Genomic DNA, 15,548 nt, shown 5'->3' on the forward strand with positions numbered 1-15,548 from the left:
GGAGTGCAAATATCTCCTTAAGATCCCAATTTCAATTCATCTGGATAAATACCCAGAAGTAGGTTTGCTGGATCATATGGTACTTTTATTTTTAATTTTTTCAGGAACCTCCATACTGTTTTCCTCAGCAGCTGAGCCATTTTACATTCCCACTTACCACCAACAGTGCACAGGGTTCCAATTTTCTCCACATTCTCACTAATACATTTTCTAGGTTTTGTTGTTGTTGCTGTCATTGTTTTTGATACTGGTCATACTAACAGATGTGAGCTTCATCGTCCCTTCTCAAAATCGTTTTATCTATCCGGAGTGTTTTGTGTTTCCACAACAATTTTAGGATTTTTTTTTTTCTATTTCTGTAAAGAATGCCATTGGGACATTTGCAGGGATCACACTGAATCTGTAGATTGCTTTGAGTCGTATATTTTAAAATGTTGTCTTCCAGTCTTTGAACATTTGTGTCTTTTTTTCATCTTTCATCAATGTTTTGTAGCTTACAGTGTACAGGTCTTTCACTCCCTTGGTTAAGTTTATTCCTATTTTATTCTTTTTGTTGTTATTGTAAACGAGTTTGTTTTCTTATTTTCTATTGAAATTGTTCATTGTTAGTATGTAGAAAGACAACTAAGTTTTGCATATTGATTTTGCATACTGCAACTTTGCTGAATTCATTTATTAGTTCTAACAGTATTTTCGTGTGTGTGTGTGTGCATGTATGTGTGGAATCTTTAGGGCTTTTAAAACAGAAATCATGTTTTCTGTGAACAGAGATAATTTTACTTCTCCCTTTCTGATTTGTAAGAGGTTTATTTGTTTTCCTTGACTAATTGCTCTGGTTAGAACTTGCAATACAACATTGAATAGAAATGGTGACAGTGGGCATCTTTATCTTGTTCCTGATCCTAGAGAAAAGCTTCCAGTTTTTCACCATTGAGTATGATGTTAGCTATAGGTCTTTCATCTACGCCCTTTATTAGGTTAAAGTCATTTCCCTCTACTCCTAGTTTGTTGAGTACTTTTATCATGAAGAATGTTGAGATCTGTCAGTGTGTCTCTGCATCTGTTGAGATGATCACTGATGTTTATCCTCCGTTCTGCTGATGTGATCACATTGATTGTTTTCCATATGTTGAACCATCTTTGCATCCCAAGGATAAATCACACCTGGCCATGGTGTGTGATCTTTTTAATGTGTTGTTGAATTCAGTTTGCTATTTTGTGAAGGATTTTGCATTCATTCATTAGGAATATTGGCCCGAAGTGTTTTTGTTGTGTCTTTTCCTGGCTTTGGTATCATATTAATGTGGGCTTATGAGAAGTATTTCTGAATTTTCAATTTTTTGGAAGAGTTTGAGAAGGATTGGCATTTTTTCCTGTTAAATGTTTGGTAGATTTCACCAGTGAAGCCATCTGGTCCTGAGCTTTTTCATTTTGGAAGGTTTTTGATTATTGATTTAATCTCCTTACTATTTATAGGTCTGTTCAGATTTTTTATTTCTTCATGATTCAGTCTTTGTAGGTTGTAGGTCTTTGTAGGTAAATTCTAAGAATTTACCCATGTCTTCTAAGTTATCCAACTTGTTGGTATATAATTGTACATAGTAGTCTCAATCCTTTTAATTTCTGTGGCATCAAATGTAACTCTCCTCTTTCATTCTTTATTTTATTCGAGTCTTTTCTTTTTTTCCTTAGTTAATGTAGCTAAAGGTTTGTCAATTTTGTTTATCTTTTTAAAAATAGCTCTTAATTTTGTTGGTTTTTTCTATTGTTTCTCTATTCTCTACTTCATTTACTTCTGTCCTAATCTTAACTATTTTCTTCCTTCTGCTAACTTTGGATTTACTTTGTTCTTCTTTTTCTAGTTCCTTGAGGTGTAAAGTTAGGTTGTTTATTTCAGACCTTTTCTCTTATTTAAATATAGTCATTTACCACTATAAACTACCCTCTTAGTACTGCATTTGCCTCATTCCACAAGTTTTGGTATGTTGTGTTTTGTTTTTGTTTCTCAAGATATTTTTAAATTTCTCATTTGCTTTGTTCTTTGACCCACTGATTGTTCAAGAATGTATTGTTTAATTTCCAAATATTCGTGAATTTTCTAGTTTTCCTTCTGCCACTGATTTTTAGTTTCATTCCATGTGTTTGGAAATATACTTGGTATGATTTCCATCTTCTTAAAACTGCTAAGCCTTATTTTGTAACCTAGCATGTGATCTATCCTGTAGAATGTTCCTTTAACACTTGAGAAGAATGTGTATCCTGCTGCTATTGGGTGGAATGCTCTGTATATGTTTGTTAGGTTCTTTTGAACTGTAGTATTGTTTGACTCCTCTGTTTCCTTATTGATCTTCCGTCTGGGTGTTCTATCTGTTGTTGAAAGTGGGGTATTGAAATCCTCTAGTATTGTGTTGCTGTTCATTTCTCCCTTCAGTTCTGTCAATGTTTGCTCCATATACAGACTATTTCTGACTTGCAGTGGTTCAATTTATAATTTTTCTACTTTACTATGAGGTGAAAGTGATACACATTAGTAGGAAATGTACTTCAAATTTTGATTTTTGACCTTTTCACAGGTTAGTGATATGCAGTGTGATACTTGGCAACAGGAGCAATCCACAGCTCCCAGTCAGTCGTGTGATCACAAGGGTAAATAACTAATACACTTACAAACATTCTGTACCCATACAACCATTCTATTTTTCATGTTCAGTACAGTATTCAGTAAATCACATGAGATATTTAACACTTTGTTCTAAAATAGGCTTTGTGTTAGATGATTTTGTCCAACTGTAGGCTAATGTAAATGTTCTCAGCATGTTTAAGGTAGGCTAGGCTAAGCCATGATGTTTGGTAGGTCAGGTATATTAAATGCATTTTCGGCTGATGACATTTTCAACATATTTTAATTCCACTGTAAGTCAAGGAAGATTTGTATTAGGATGCTCTGATGTTGCATATATATTTATAATTGTTATATCTTCTTGGGGAATTGACCCTTTATGAATATATAATGCCTCTCTTGACAGTTTCTGACCTAGTCTATTTTGTCTGATATACGTATGGTTACCCCTGCTTGCTTTTGGTTACCATTTGCCTGGAATATCTTTTTCCATCCTTTTACTTTCAGCCCATATGTGTCCTTAAGTCTAAAGTGACTCTCTTATAGACAGTGCATAGCTTAATCTTTTTGTTTTCAGCCACTCTATGTCTTTGGACTGTGAAGCTTAACCTATTTACATTTAAAGTAATTATTGATAGGGAAGGACTAACTATTGTCATTTTGTTCATTGTTTTCTGTCTGTCTTGTAGCTTTCTTGTACCTCTTTTCTACTCTTGCTATCTTCTTTTGTGTTTCATTGACTTTTTTTTCTTTTTGTAGTGACATGAGTTGATTCCTTTCTCATTTTCTTTTGTGTATCTTCTATAGGTATTTTCCCTGTGGTTACCATGTGGCTTACATAAAATATCTTACAGTTATAACAATCTATTTTAACCTGATAAGCTGATAACAATTTAACTTCAAGTGTATATAAATACTCTACATTTTTACTTCTCTCCCACACTGTCATCAATGTCACAAATCACATCTTTTTGTAGTGTGTATCCATTAACATATTTTTGTACTCATAGTTATTTTTTATACTCTTGTCTTTACCTTCTTTAGTTCTTAATACAGTAACTACAGCACTTATCACTGAGCTTATTGCATATAAGACAACAATGTGCTCTTGTCCAAGCCTTAATAAACTTGAAAGTCAATTTAAATAAAGTATATTGATTTAAATGGGTGGGGGGCAATCTTGGCTTTTGATCAGACTCTTGGGAGTCTAACATGTGTAACATTCTGACTGTGTTATTTCCGAGTGCTGGTCTCATTCTTCCAATGCTAGATGCTCTACTGACTCTTTCGTGGTTTCTAGGAGCAGGCAAAGTAGTGCGGGAGAGTGTGGAGTTCCTAGGCAGGGCACAGGCATGTGCCATCCCCTGTGCTGAGTTTCATGAGGGAGGAAATGTATGAAAAATAAAATGTGCAAAACTAATATTACGGTATTGACTCATGACTGGAAAAGAAAGAGAGAGAAGAAGGGGAGGAAGAAGGAAGGGGAGGAAGAAGGAAGGGAGGAAGGAAGGAACGAACGAAGGAAGGGCAAAAAGAAGAAAGCAAAGGAGGGAGGAAGCAGTCACAAACTGAGGAAGTAAATCTCAGAAAAGACAAGACACAAGAATCAGGTTGAATGATGCTATGCACAGAATCAAACTGGAACAAATATAAAATGGACCTTCCTCTGACTGTGGGACAGTCTGACACATACCACTGAGATCCCCTTGAAGCAAAATCTAGATTTTGGGGGCTGTGACACTCAGAATTTGAGAAAGAATGATAAACTGGAATCAGCCTTTCTTTGGTCTAAGTTTTACATGCTCTTATTTTTCTGATGAATGATTTGTAATAGATATTTTCTAAATTTATCAAAAGGTTAAAAAATACACAAAACTTCTCAGTTAAAAATAAACCAGATTCTGACTTGTCAGAGGTAATTTATCTGTGGATTGGCCTAAAGGCAGGGGTATGGATTAATAGAAACGACAGGCCCTCTTCCAGCTCAATGATCTCCTCTCCTTAGAGACTTGACATTTCAGTAAAGTTTTACCTAATTGGCTTTGCTTTGGCCTGTACATTTCAAATTCACATTTAATTAATCATTCCCTCCTCTGTGATTCCACATTATTTTGCTCTTGTGTCTTTTCACTTTGTTCAATAAATATTTACTGAGTTCCTATGCTGTACCGGGAACTATGCTAGGGATAAATTAGTGAACTATAGCTAACAATTTAGCAGGGCAGAACTCCTTGAATAAACAAGTGTGCTGAGTGATGAAAGGGAGACATACAGTGACAGCATGTGGGATCTTCCCTGCTATTGAAGTCATTCCATTATGGTGAGTTTTATAATTATATGTGGGCATGTTTGCCTTTCCTACTAGATTATAAGCTTCTGAAGAGCAAGGACCATCTTTTATTTGTAAACTCACACCCTCCTTGTCATTGCCTCACAATATAATTATTATTGCTCAGTAAATATTTGTTGAATTAAACTTGGAAAATACGGGACTTGGGTTTAGGAAATGTGCTCTAGTTCCAGCTCTGCCACTAACTAGCTATCTCATCTTGGACAATTTATTGAGTTAAGTTTTAATGACCCCATTTGTGAAATTAAGGGGGTGGACTAAAGTGTCTATGCATCAATTTTTAGTGGTTGCTGAAAGACAAGCAGAGCTGGTGAGTGATGACCTGTCGACAACTCTAGGTTTAATCATAATGCCTCCCAATTGACTATAGAAATACAGATTTAATATATTGTTATTGTAAACATGTAGGTTTATTATTATTTTTAACACATAGCAAGATGATTAAAGGGTGTGGCATGGTGAATTTTTTGGCTTGTTTTCTCAGTTTCACACCCTTTCAATAAGATTTTGCCAAATAGGGAGATGGTATGCTATAGTGGCTAGTAGCATGGCCTTTGAAGTCACAGCTGAGCACATTTTCATTGCTGCATAAATATCTGAAGTCTGCTGGAACTTTCCCCTGGATTTTGAACACTTTTTCCTATATTTTTACATAATGTGATAAAGTTTTGTACAACATTTATGTACTTCTTTTCTCTCATTCATAGTAGACAAAGCATGAGTTCTAGAATCAGACTTCTGAGTAAACGTCCCAACTCTGATCATTATTAGCTTAGGACTTGATTAAGTTACTTAACCTCTCTGTGTCCCAGTCTCCTCATCTGAAGAATAAGATTGATGATATCAATAGTTCCTATCTCATAGGACTGATGTGAGAATAAGATGGATTAATTTCTGTAAAGTACTTAGCACAGTGCCTGGCACATAATAATATCCAACAAGCTTTATCTATCCTCTTCCTCCTAATCATCATTATCATCATCCCCCTCCCTACTCCAATTATAAGAAGTAGCAGATACTGACATTTAAAAATTCTGCAGTGCCTATATAGAGACACTCAAAAAAGGTCAACTGATTTCAACTGAATGTCAGGATCCCATATTGGTCCTAAACTTCTTTCCAACTCCTATTTTTGGTCAGGGCATTCTGCCCTTGGGCCAGGTGCTAAATAACATCATTGGTAACAGCAACATATCTACCATTTATTGAGCACTTACAATGTGTCCCAAGCATAAGTATTTCTTTTGATCCTAACAATCCTATATGGTAAACGCTGAGATGCCAATTTAAATACAGAAATCGGCTTAGACAGATTCTATAATGTTCCCGTGGTCACAGTATTAGTAAGGAATGGAACCAGGAATAAAATCAAGGTTCACACAACACTGGAGCCTGTGAATAAAAAAATTGTGCAAAATAGCATCTCATTTTTCTGTTGGACTTCAGTTTCCAGAAGTACCATTATATCCTTTATTTCTCTTAATTTTCAAAATAGCTCCATATGGTAGGCAGGGCAGGAGAAAAACAGAAGCTCATTGCTGTGAAACAGTGTGTCAAGGGTCAGACAGCTGTTAAGTGATATTGTTGGAACCATAATTCAAAACTCAGTGTTCTGTCCAAAATCTGTCCACTGTTCCATCCTCTTTTCCCACACAACACTTCCTTTTTAAGGATGTACACATAGCATCTTGTCACTCCCTTTGGCATCAAAAATTGGGTAAAAGATAAGGAACATTTTGTGAACCTAGAATTTAAGGTTTTAAGTTTGGTGTTAGCATAAAATGTGTGTTTGCCTTTTCGATTCCTATTTATAATCCTAAGGAGAGGATTCATCAGGATTTTGAGAAATCTGAAGAATGGCTGAAATGAAAATAAAGTTTTTGTCTTAATTACATTTTCTCATACAAGTCCAGGAGCGTCTGCGGTTTCTTGCAGCCATGAGAAAGAGGCTTGAGTTGATGTAAACCCCGTCTTTCTGGCTGTGGAACAGCTTTAATCATAGCAGCTGCAGCTACCATTTATTGATCATCTGCTCTGAATGTGCCAAGAAATATACAGAACTAGAGCTAACTCTTTCAACAGCCCTGAGAGGCAAATATTATTCCCTTTAATAGATGAAAAAATTGAGGCTCAGAGAAGATAAGTAATTGCTCAACGTCATACAGCTATTAAGTAGTAAAGTCATGATTCAAACCCAAGTTAGTGTGATTGTAAATCTTGATGCTTTCTGTTCCACCATGTTGCTTTTCTCCGAAAACAACAAACAAAAACCACAAAAGCATACAAAAAAGGTGAATAAAAGTGATACGAGTCTTCTACCTTACTTTAGCTAATATAAGTACTTTAAAGGTTAAACTCTGAATCAAGCTGTGGGGGGCTTTGGGAAAACCATGCAAACTCTGATTATATAAAACCCATGTTGGTGAGAAGTCCAAGCAGAAATGAGTGATCAGCTTCTTTGGGGTGGAGTTCTTTGACACCTGACAGTGAGCATTCATTTAGGCCTGCTGGGCTAAATGAAATGTAGTATTGTACACTTGGTGCCAAAGTGCCCACTGTGAGACCTTTTGAGCAAATCTTTATTCTAGATCTCACTCATGAGCCAACAAAGGAAACACGATATGCAAAGTATTTGTGGGTTGGGTTCTGCAGAATTGGTGTTGGGCTTAAGACACCCCACTTGGAGCCCAGGCACCAACACTGAAAATACATGTGGGAGGATTCATCTGGTACAAATTTATTAGCATGCAGTTAACGATAAAATATTTTCTTTTCTGCAGAAAGGTCACTGATTTCATTCTTGGAATATGTTCTTTCGGTGTAATTTGTGCAGCAAAGATTGTATATCACTTTCTTTGCAATTTCCTAAATAATCATCTGTTTCTAAAGAAAAATATAAAACCAATTATCTGATATTTCTCCTTCCATATTTTTACAATTCCCCATTGAAGACAACAGTATTGCTTGCCCTCCTTTAAGTAGGTAATGTGTAATCTGTCTGGAGGGCAACAGGGAACTTATTGCCTGTATCCAATCTGCTAGGTGGCCTTTTTCAACTAGGCAGGCAGCACATGAGAAAGAGCACCTCATTCCACCTGGACCAAATTACTAGTCAACCTAAGGAGGACCTTCATATGAATGGTCATCTCCTCTCCACTGATACAGTTACTGTGCCATGGTGGGAAGGCCCCCTTTTAGCTCCAGAAAGCACAAGACTATTCAGGAGAGAAATCAATCTCATTCAAGGTAGAAAAGAAAATGAATTAAAAGCAGTAAAATAAATCGTTCCAGGTTGGAGGATCCAACAGGAAGTCTCGATTATAAAGTTTCAGTGCAGGCTCTTGATGAGACCCAGTAGTATCCATGTGAGTGGCTAAGTAGGGGTTTTGCACACTTGAACATCACTTACATGTGCCATTTGCATCCTTGCTCACTTTTCAGATATCCCCATGACTTTTCCTATCCACTGTCTTTTGGCTATTCACATCAAAGCCCCTCTTTCTTTACAAAGAATTCTATAAGGATAAATGGGAAGGACTGATATTCCTCTGTTGCCCTGGTCCAAGAAAATGTCTTCTGAAAATTGCCCAAAGGGTCTCTGAAAATTAAACTGTGTTGTTAGGCATCTGCATTCCAAATGGTTCCCCAACTAGTGAAAAATGCAACTGCTTTTGCTTTAAATTAGGCTCAGATTAAAATATGTTCTTTTATGATCTAGGGCCATGTCAACACTTGGGTTTGGTCCATGACTGCCTTGGCATTCAGTTGACAGTTTCTTCTTTGTGACATTGCTGATCTTTGCTATATCCTTCCACTGGACCAGAAAGGAGCTGGCCCCTTTTCAAAGGTAATCTAAAGCAATCACTTCTGTTTCCTAGTAACTTTGGCAGTTAATGTGTACAATTCAGTTACAGGAAAGTAAAAGGCTATTTACACTTTTCTCTTAAAGCCCAGCTCTTTGAGAATGAAGAAAGCCACATGCGAACAGCATTCACGATAAAATAAATCTGTCTCTAAACAAAAGAGGATGATAGTAACGATACCACCGGTATCTTAACGTTAAAATCCATAATACTTAATTTTACATTTCAATTCTCTGAAAGTCAGTTCTGTGAGCCTTTAGATCTCTAATCCTCCTAATAATCACACATACTGGGAATTACCTTAGTCTAAGCATATAAGGTCTTAGACAAATAATTTAAAGCTTACAAGTACCTGAGGACGTTACTGTCACAAATACAATGACACTTTTAAGAAGAATGGTGGGGTTCAGAGAAAATAAGCTGAGTTGTGTAAGTGAGTGTGAGTATGTTGGGGGTGAGGATGGGGTCCAGGGTGAAGAAAGTCCTTTTATTAGCATGCAGTTAAAAAGATGCTCAGAGGTATCTTATATCACACTTTCACATGGGATACTTCCACATGCCCTGCAGGCTGTCATCTCCCACAGTACTGAAATATTTGTTAAACACAGTTTCCCAGAGCAACAGACTCTGGGACCTTCACAAAATCAATATTTAAATTGGAAATTATCCTCAAAATCTCCTTCCTTAAGATAATGTTAAGCTTATGTCTCAGTCTCCTGGAATCTCACACAAAGTCAGGATAGAGGAAAGCTGTCGAAATCCTGAAATGTTTGGCTTTTATGTAAACAATGCTCATATCTTTCCAGAGATAAACCCTAGGACTTCTGAGGTCTGACCTGCATTAGTGACCATACACATTATAGAAGTCTGAGGGGATGCTTCTGTGCATTCTGCTACTTCTTCCACACGACTTAATTGCTATTCTCACCCACTAGCAGATACAGTGGTGTTAATTTACCAGAGAGAAGGGACACATGACATAGTTTTCTCAGGCTCTGTTCACTTTCAAGCCACCGTTGCCTGTTGACCTTTTCAATTCTCAAAGGCAGCAAACTATTGACATAGCTGAAACCTATTTGTCCACAAGATTAAAAATCAAATAAGGAAATAATTAGGGATGGAGAATTTTGTTCATTCACTCAATAAATATTAATTGCATGCCTACTATAATCCAACACTGTGCTTGACATTTAGTTTATAGCAGGGGATAAGGTAGATATTGTCCCTGCCCTCATGTTGATTTCATACTAAGGGGGCACACCTTGAATAAATAACTAGATACATGATCGTTTAACTACAACTTTGATAATGGTGATAAAGGAGAAGTTCAGAGACTATGAGAGTGTGCAAGAGAGGCCTTAGGGGCAGCTTTCCTGAGGAAATAACATCTCAACCAAGAAAGCTGGTGTATATGAGAGTAAAATCTGTTCCGCTCTTGGTCAGCTTGGCAAATCAAATCAGGATGCATTAAGCTAATTTACAATCTGAAATGAACACAGCTCCACATGAAAAAAATAAATTCATTCCAAAATGCAAATAGCTAAAATTCACAGCCCCCAAAATGTTTCCTTATTACTTAAAACTGATGCTAGCCAGAACCAAGTCATAACCTTATATTTTAAGTAAAGTCCTTTACTACAAAAAAAAAAAAAAAAAGAATAAAGCAAAAAAGCAAGCAAGAGGGCTTCCCTGGTGGCACAGTGGTTGAGAGTCTGAAAAGGAAGGAAGGAGGAAGGAACGGAGGAAGAGAGGAAGGAAGGGGAAGGAGGAAGAAAGGGAGGGAGGAAAAGGTGGACAACAATTTTCACATGGGTTCAAAAACAGTACAAAGAAGTTCGTACCATTGTTGGCCATTGCATTGGTAGCAACACTGTGTTGCTTGGATAAACTCAAAAAGAACCCAAAAAAGCCCCAAAACTAAGACTTCTCTTATTATGATAATAAGGGCATGCCCAGGTGGGAGTTACTGAAATATCTGCTCAGTAAGAGGGAGGCACTACTGACAGATCTGAGGAATTCTGGACCAAACATCCAAGCTGAGACACTCCTTTGAGAGCAAAATAGATATGCTGAAAATTTAGGTTTTCCAACCATTTCAAACTCTTTAAACCTGGAGTTTGTATGTCATTTCTAATTCCTTACGTTGCTAATAATGTACCTTTGACTCACAGAATACTTAAAAGCTCCCGGAGGAGAGAAAAATGGGTTTGAATCTCAGCTCCACCATCTATCAGCTGTGGGACCTCAGACAAGTCACTTAACCTCTCTCTCAGCCTCAGTCCTCTCATCTGTGATATGAGGGTGATGCTTACCTTTTAGAATTGTTGTGAGAATTAAATGAGGTAAAGCTTGTAATGCGCTGAGGGCTCTGACTATCTGATACATTGCAAGAGCTTAAATTTTAGGATTCTTTGTGGTGATGGTGGTGGTGATGATAATGATACAGATGAGTATGAAGAAGCCCACTGCAATGACAGGGCTCGATTCAGACGTTTAATAACTCTGGGCCCTAGAAAGATTACCAGACTCATTAATATAATTAAAAATAAATTTTAACTCTTTTAATTAATGTTACTCATATTTATGCTGCAATTAAAATAGCTTCTTTCAAGATTTTTCTGATTAAAAACTTTGGGGTGCATTTACCAAGAGGGCCTTTTCTCAATTTTTAATGCCCATGCTTTGCTAGTTCCCTAAGCACATCCTGAGTTTGCCTGTCTGGTCATTCAACATTGCACACCACGATGATTGGGAGACATTAAAAAAGAAAATCAAAGAAGGTGATTTCCCTGATTAAATGCTACTGCAATCAGAGGATAGCTGTTATAGCCTCTTGGTGAAGAACTATTTGACTTCTTTAGCCCCATCTCTCCCTGTTCCCCAATCTTCTACTGCAAGTCCAGTGTCTTTTGTACTTGATTCAATTCAGTTCCTTCTAACCATTTTCAACCCTCACCTAACGCCATGCTTGGCATGCCAGAAAAGACTACCTACCAATGGAGTGACCAACGACTCATAAAGTTTGCTCCCTTATGTTCACAAACAGTTTGATCTTATCAAGACCATTGAGGCCCAGGAGAGTCACATGGATCGACTTCGTCTCCTGGCTTCTGATTTTTGAACCATTTTCTTGGCTCTCATCACTCCCCTCCCTCTGGCGGGTTATCATCTCTAGTGCTAAGCCCTGAGTCAGCAACCGTATTAAATGACCAGCATGGCTCACCAGGAGCCAAGTCTGGGAAGATAGCCAGTCTTCCCACCCTGGAGCAAGCCTATGGCTGTGCAGCTCTTCTGGGCTGGAGAGATGCAGAGCATGGATGACTGTAGCAAGAGGGGAGGAGGAGAAGACAGACTAGATAAATTTGCTGAGTGGAGATGTAACTGAGTATATACCAACTGAATATTCTTGTCCTTATCCTTGTACCTCTCATTTCCAAAAGCATATCCCCCCCACCGCCCTCTCACTACCTCTCTACACACACACACACACACACACACACACACTTTATGTGAGACAATAAATTGATAAAAATCCATTTGTGAGATTTCACTGTAATTAACATGATTGAGTCTGACAATATTTATTAGGATAATTTTCTTTCACCTTTATTCTATTGTTTTCATATGTTCACATTTTATGTGAACACAGGCAAGTGTATTAAACTCCATAAGCCTTAGTTTCTTACGTATAAAATTGGGCTTTATAGCAGTATCTAACCCAGAAAGATATTGTGAGACAATACACGTGAGACACCTAGCCTAGCCTATTTCTTAACACACCTAATAAAAGGGGAACCCAGGATCCAAACCCATGTGGTCTGACCTCAGAGCAGACAGAGCCCATGGTGAGCTCACTATCATGAGAACTCAATAAAAGTTGGCTATCCTTACTACTGTTATTGTAACTATTGCATTCACTGTGGAAAAATGTGAAAATTCAGATGAGCAAAAAGAAAAATTACCCACAGTCCCTTTCTTAGAGACAACAGTTTTTAATATTTTGGTACTATCCTCCCATTCTTTTTTTCGATATAAATTTTTTCTCCAAAAGTAGGATCATACTATGCTCGCTGTTTTTAATCTGCTTTTATGTTTAATATATTGTTGATATTTGTTTCACATCAGTAAATATCTTTTCAGTAGATTTTATAGACTAAGAAAAATTTGGTGTAAGTGACTGGATGGTCTGGTACCTCTGACTAGGTCTCTCATCTCTGATAGTGGTCTTGAAACCCATATTCCTTGTATTGTTTTAGCCTTACAAATAGCCTCTGAGGCTTATGGGCAAGTTCCCCAGTTCACTGACTCATGAAAGAACTTACCTGACAGGAGCCACAGCACATATTAAGACCTCAGAAACGAAGGGATTTTCTCTCCATTACATAAATATTAAGAAAGAAAAAGCACTTCGTAAAATATTATTACAGCACAGTGACCACGGGTTTCACTAAGAGCTGGAAATTTAGTCAGCATCTGGTACAAAACCCACATAGGACCTCCTCAGGGATGGAAGACAAATATCAACAGACCAAGCAGGAAGGGAAGAAACTTTATCAGCATACTTAGAAACATGAAAATAGAAAGTCAAAAGGACAACTCACTGGATGCATACGTCTACTGAAGTACCACAACATGCAGCACGCATCTGAGAACCAAAATGTAAATAAGAGGGACGTTCATTCATTTATGCATTCATTTATTCATTCATTCATGAGTAATTTTTTCAAAAACAAAGTTTGAGCCAGGTATCAAATTTGTACAGGTCAAAGCTCCACCCACATGAATCTTAATCGCTCACCTCGGTGCAACTGTCTATGACCATTTTTCTATCTGATGTGCCCTTTCTCTTCATCATCTACTCGGATTGTCAGTCCAAGCCTTATTTCCTTAATGAATTCCAATATGAGAAAGCAACCTGATCATCCTCTTCTCTGAAAAATTTTATATGTAATTGGGTTTAAACACTTCGTTTAATATTTTGTAACACACTTTTCTCTGGATATCAAAAAAGAGGCATTTACAGTAAGTGGATTTTCCAGATAGTTTACAATTTTCCTAGTGACTTTCTTTGTACTGTAGTCTTGAACAAGTTCCTTAACAACTACGAGCCTTGGTTTCCTTACATATAAAGTGTCAGTAATACATACTTTGAAATGTTCATGTGAGAATTAAATAACATTTTATATATATATATATATATATATATATGGCAGCTATCATATTCCTTCATGTATAGAAGTATTGTTTTATTAGTTATTAATATGGATTTGCTAACTAGGGTCATAAATTACAAATATCTATTATTATAATGGATTACATTACAGTGTCATCTACACAGACGATAGTGGCTTATTTCCCCTTATGTTTAATATCCAAAAGCTGCTATGACACCTTAAGCATCCATGTCCACATATTACAGAGGGTTTTAGTATTTCTTTCCCCCTCTATATCACAGCACCATTTCAGCTGGCATTGAATTCCCTAACTCTCTATCTCTACTTCAATCAATCTGAGAGGAAGGAGGGTTATGGGATAACCAACCAGATGATAAAACTTCTTAGGACTGTGTTAAAAGCAAAAATAAAAGTGTGAAATGAACCTGTGTTTATGAAGTATTAATGTGCCAACTGCTATTAGAACCATCACTTCATTAAATCCTCAAGAAACTTTTTGAAGTGGACCTTGTTCATCATTTCCATTTTATAGTCCAAGCTGAGACCTAGAAAGGTTAACTACCTGCCATTTTTTATCCTCTATAGTGGACACAGCGGACATCCAATAAATTCATGTCGATATTTGTTCCTCTCTTTGCTTGTCTCTTTATTTTTAAGGAAATCCTGGGGCAAAGAATTTTAAAAGATGATCCCTTCTGCTTTCAGCTGACTGCACATGTCTTATGCCATCATCTCTCCCACCTCCATGTGATGTAACGATATACAGTTTTTCCAATGCTGGACTTTAGTGTGATGTTCTTTGCTCAGTCTCTCCATCAAGATCACCCTATACAAAGCAGAGCTGAACTCTGCACCCTGGAGTTCCAGCATCTCCTCAAGGAAGAAGCCCTCATTAAAACAGTCTCCTTTAGAGAAGGGCCTTACTTTTATGAATATGGCATTGTTGGTATACGTGAAGCTGAAGATTATAAGCTACATTTTATCAACGTGTGAGTAGCTTTGCTTTTGCTCTCCAGAGAATGAAGTATAGAAAAATAATTATGGGGAATTTAATTTCTTCAGTATCAGTAAATCTCCTGGCCATACATTCATCTAAGAGCTACACTGGTCACTTAGAGATTAGGTTTGTGCGTGCATGGTGACTAGTATACTCACTGAGCTGCTTGAACCCAATTACAGAAAGCCCCCCAGTAAGCACGGCCAGATATACGGTCACAGAGAAAAAGTAAAGAAAACAATGAGGTATCTCTCAGGAGGGTATGGTTTATTTGCTAATTAGTAGTAACAAAAGAAGGCAATACTGAAAAATGCAGCCACACTAGCAGTATTTTCTCAGCCAATAATCTAAAATTGCTTTTAACACAAAGTCCCACCAGTTGCCTTAATCTCTGAGAATTCCATTGTCGACACTACCTCAGGAGAAGAACAGTCTTCTGCTGGACAGATACATAAAGCCTAGGTCTGCATGCACTGTATATTTACATTAAATTCAAAGATCCTCCAGGGAAATAAGTGGAACACTAGATAAATGTTAGTAGATC

Source organism: Neophocaena asiaeorientalis, unplaced genomic scaffold (genome assembly GCF_003031525.2).
Source record: "Neophocaena asiaeorientalis asiaeorientalis breed wild unplaced genomic scaffold, Neophocaena_asiaeorientalis_V1.1 scaffold23, whole genome shotgun sequence".
NCBI classification, from domain to species: Eukaryota; Metazoa; Chordata; class Mammalia; order Artiodactyla; family Phocoenidae; genus Neophocaena; species Neophocaena asiaeorientalis.